Genomic DNA, 4,599 nt, shown 5'->3' with positions numbered 1-4,599 from the left:
TATGATGTGTGTAAAAAGAAAATGTATTGTCACTCTTTTACACCACAAAATGGAACCATGGGACTTTTATTTTTCTGTGTGTATATCAGAAGTCTGGTTTTGACCTTGCGTCATATTTCGGCCACTTTTGACACATGGGCCTGAATTCGCTTCTGATTCACGACAGGACAAATGTTTTTCAGTGTGTCCTCAGTCTGATGGAAATTGATGCGCTGTTAACGTCCTCTTCTGTTCCAAAAGATTTAGCCTGTTGCACTTACTCTCACAAATTCAGAGCTGACAGGAGGTTTTATGAATTGCGAATTTCTGAGCTTTAAAAAAAAAAAAAAGGAAGTTAAACCTGCTTGAAATTGGCTCATTTCACGACTAAAAAAAAATGAATGTGTAAATGAAGAATGCAAATGTTTACAAATGCTGAGCACTTAACTCGCCAGTCTGACTGCATTTTCTGCATTTTTTTTAATTAACATAGAATTTAAATAAATTAACCGATCAATTTTTTTTACATCCATTGTAAGACAAATATTATGCTTTTATGAACAAATTTACAAAAATATTTTAAAATTGTAATGCATTTAAAATGGGCATTTTTTAAAAACTTTTTTATGTAATTTAATTTGAAATCATTTTAAAATCCATGTTTTAAATGCATTTTTGCAAATCATTTATTTCCAAATTATTTCAAATCCCTCCACCCCTACTGAAATATTATCCCGCACCCACCATTTTAAAAGAGTGCAACCCAACGCGTCTTTGTTTTGCCTTCCAAAAACATCTAGTGGACTTCAGCTCAAATGTTACCGCACCATTTCTCCAACTATTGCCAAACAACGTTTATGGAAGGTGGTGTTAAATAAAGTGTTAACTGTCCCTTCCTAAAAGCTGCAGATAGCCCGACTTAACCTTTTAAATGTCTCCTCTTACGTAAGGTGTCCTTTTTTTGCTCTCTGCCGTTTGCGTCTCTAATTACTTTTCCTAAATGCTCAGTACTTGCGTGCACGTGTGCGTGCATGTGCGTGCGTGTGCACAACCATTCATATTTTAGCTTGTGCTGGCTGCAGCGTCTACTGATGGAGAATGTGAGGACAAGTGTGTGTGCTTTTTTTTTTCTCTCTCTCTTTTAGAGGTGCAAGTGAAGTGTTGCGTGTGAGCAGGCTGCTTAATTTGCCGCCCGTGTGCGCCCGCGGGCGGGGTCGGACCTCCCATTGGGCAGCTCACATAAGAGCTGCTGCTGCTCTTTGCTTTGCTTTTGCTTTGCTTTGCTGCACTGGTGTGACTGAAAAGCAAACGCAGGTATAATGGCTGCTCTCGCTCCAACACGGGTACCGTCGGGGATTTCAAGAAAACAACACAAATGCAGCCCCCCCCCGCGCCGGGGAGGTGATGTTTGCTTGCGTGGTGGTTTGAGCCCGTTTGAGAGAGAGGTTTTTATTTATTAATTTTATTTTGGGGGGGGGTGCATGGTTCCGAACGTAACATAATTTCTGGAGTGAACCATTCCCAAGGTTTTGAGTACCGGTGCATTTTGTCTTGCTTTGATTGACAATTGAAGTAAACACATCAGAAAGTTGTGATCCGAGACTGTCCCTGGAGACAACACCGGACAGGTTTGGGATAGATACCGAGATGAACTTCAGACTGCCAGTGAAGGCAACATCAACACTCAATTGTGTGGGAAAAACTGATTTCAAGACGCCACTGAAGGGAGCACTAAACTTGAATCGGTTTGATTGATTGGTTGATGATTGATAGCTTGGTAGAGAATTTGACACTTTTACCTGAAATTTTAAGGACTTCTTGGCGCACGTATCAGAGTACATCTGTGGTTTCAGACTGTTCCTGAAGGCAACATCGTTTTGTACATTTGACTTTTGGACAAATTGTTCAGATTAGTCGATATTTGCATTCATTGTATAAAAAGGCACACTTTTTTTTCTCACTTTCTGACATGAAAGTAGACTAAACTTTTCCAGTTCTAATTAAAATTAGCAAAATTTTGCGTTTATGCTAAGAGCCAGAATAACTGACTGACCTAACTGGGCCAAGTTTGGAGGCCGCCTTGCTTGCACATGCCTTTTGAACTCGCACCATACATTTGAAATCTAGACTATGAATTCCACTCCAAAAACATTGACTTCATTCTTGAGCCGCTTTGGTACCCCTTTGACAGAATGCTTTGTTTGCCTCAATGTTAATTTTTGAAGACCCATTTATGAACAAACTTTGCCTTCCTTCCTGGAGTATTTGTTCCTTCCTCACAGCGCCATCCATTTTTTTTTAAGTTCCGCCAGTCCCTCCTGTGGCAAAACAACACCAAAACATATTTTTACCACCCCCGTACTTCACAGTTGGGGTGGTGTTCCCAGGTTTGCAAGCGGCTCTCTGTTTCTTGCTAACGGAACGACGCTCATTATGGCCAAAAAATTGAAGCCCTCGGTTGAAGCAGCGTGGTTCAGGTGTGCCTTCAAATACAATCAGAGGTTCAGCTTGAATGTCAGAAAACTAAATCAGGAGCTTCTCAAGAGTATTGGATTATCCCAAGTTGTTTTCAGGGCATTGTTATCTTACTGCCTGCAAACAAAAGTCTGACTTTAAAGAAGGGTCTGGGAAAAAAAACAAAAAAAACCTCCCTTGTTATTCTGGCATTTATGTAATCTGACTGACCTAAACAGGATTTCATGTCAGGCTTGTATCTTTTTTTGATATGATGTGTGTAAACATCTGGTTTTGAGTATAGATGAGGTCGTTATCTGGCGAGTGCTATTTGTTTTTCCGCTGAGTCTAGTTTCCAATCTTGTGTCAGTTTAGATGTGTTGTTTGTCAAGAAACACACACGGGCGTGCAGGCAGCGGCGGAGCCAGTTAGCTTTGACCAAATTGCTTTATCTGTGTGTTAGCGGCTCGCCTGTCAGCTCGCATTTTGGACTTGAAAGCTTGAAAAAAAAAGAAAATCCACTCAGAATACACAATTGATACACAAAATGTACACAGTGACTGCACAATTACTGGCTGCATGTGTTGTCGTCAGCGTTTTTTTATTTGATTGTGTTACTTGAGCCCGCAGCAAGCAGTCCTCCTACTTAACTGCGACGTTCATTGTTGCCAAGTGAACGTAATGAAGGTGCAGTGTTGAGTTTTGGCGTGGTGCTGTTATGGTGTTTGGTTGTTTTTAATCTTGCCTTCCAGGCAAATGAAACACAAGGCAAACAAGATCTAAAATTGTTTTTTTTTTTTCGTAGCGTCAATGTACTCCCTATGCAACACAATATTGTTAAACTCGTGTTTGTCATAATAATATGGAATAGTATTTTTTTTTTTTTTTTTTTTTGCAATGTGCTTACAATGACTCTACCACTGCACAACTCGAATACAAATGTTAAGGTATTTTGCAATGAGTCAAACGTTCATTTAATGAGGCAGATCAAGCCCCACAAAAGAACAAAAATCCAAGCGAAAATAAAATATAGCTTCCAATACATGAACCCGTGTCAGGAATCCGAAGCAAAAACATTGGAACGGTCAGGTCAATGTGTACCAAACACATTCTGGTTTCAACTCAAAAGAGGAATTTGAGAGCAAAAAAATTGCAGCTTTTATTTCCTGCTATTTAGATCTCAATGTTTTGGACTAGTCAGGACAGAGCACCTCTTTATTATTATTTTTTTTTTTTTTTAAACCAGCTATGTTTCAAGTGCACAAAAGTGTGTTCAGTTTGTGAAATGCATACTCTATTGGGTTCACTTCTTCTGATTGAGTTGGTCGAAGATATTCCAATTTTTCCCCCCGAACTCCCATTTTGTGTTGGCAGTGTATTTTGGGATGTTGTCCTGATGTATGAGGAAGCTTCTTCCGATTTTGCTTGGATGGATATTTTTATAAGTTGCCAGAAAAAAATCGAACCCATGTTGGTGGGCAAGATGTTGTCTGGTTATTTACAAACAAATGCAACCAAAGTAATTGGGAGGACTTCATGAAGAGTGGAAAGCGGAAGGTTTTAAACCGGCCAAGTCAATCAGCGGACCTGAACCCAATAGAACATGCATATCACCTCCTGAAGGGAAGAGTGAAGAGGGAAGCCCGCAGAAAGAAACATAAGATGAATGATTGAATTATTTTACAATGCATGCATTTTTTTTCATTTCATGTTATTCTTCTTTTCAACATTTACTAGTATTGAAAAAATATATAGTCATTGTTTATATTTAATTTCATCAAATTTATTTTTTGGGGTGATTTTCTTTTTTTGTGACTATTTTCTGATTTGCAAGTATTTTATTATTTATTTATTTTCTAGATTTTTCCCGGTGGATAAAATTGTCCTTAACATTTTTATTTTGAACAACTTTTGTATCTCTTTTGTTGTTGTTTTTGCACTCATCGAATGTGCCTCTTCAGCACCCCCTGTCGGCCGACCGTGGCGGTGCCTTTACTCCAGCTAGCGGTCCTGATGCTGAGGGATGCGGCAGGAGGGGGGGATGGAGTGGGTGGAGTATAAACCCTCCATTTACGCTGCTCGTGCTGCCTGAGTCTCTGTGGCGCAATGGAATAGCGCGCTGGACTTCTAATCCAGAGGCTCCGGGTTCGAGTCCCGGCAGAGATG

General features: G+C 39.8%; 1 non-coding gene across 1 annotated transcript; it reads left to right on the top strand.

Moving 5' to 3' along the window:
* The first annotated feature begins 4,525 nt into the window (after positions 1–4,525).
* Positions 4,526–4,599, top strand: trnar-ucu (transfer RNA arginine (anticodon UCU)). The gene has a single exon. It is a non-coding gene; the product is annotated as a tRNA-Arg (tRNA).

This window comes from Idiotropiscis lumnitzeri, chromosome 12 (assembly GCF_059441095.1).
Source record: "Idiotropiscis lumnitzeri isolate Australia: NSW breed Sydney's pygmy pipehorse chromosome 12, RoL_Ilum_1.0, whole genome shotgun sequence".
In the NCBI taxonomy this organism is placed as follows: Eukaryota; Metazoa; Chordata; class Actinopteri; order Syngnathiformes; family Syngnathidae; genus Idiotropiscis; species Idiotropiscis lumnitzeri.
This window is presented reverse-complemented; position numbering and strand designations above follow the sequence as displayed.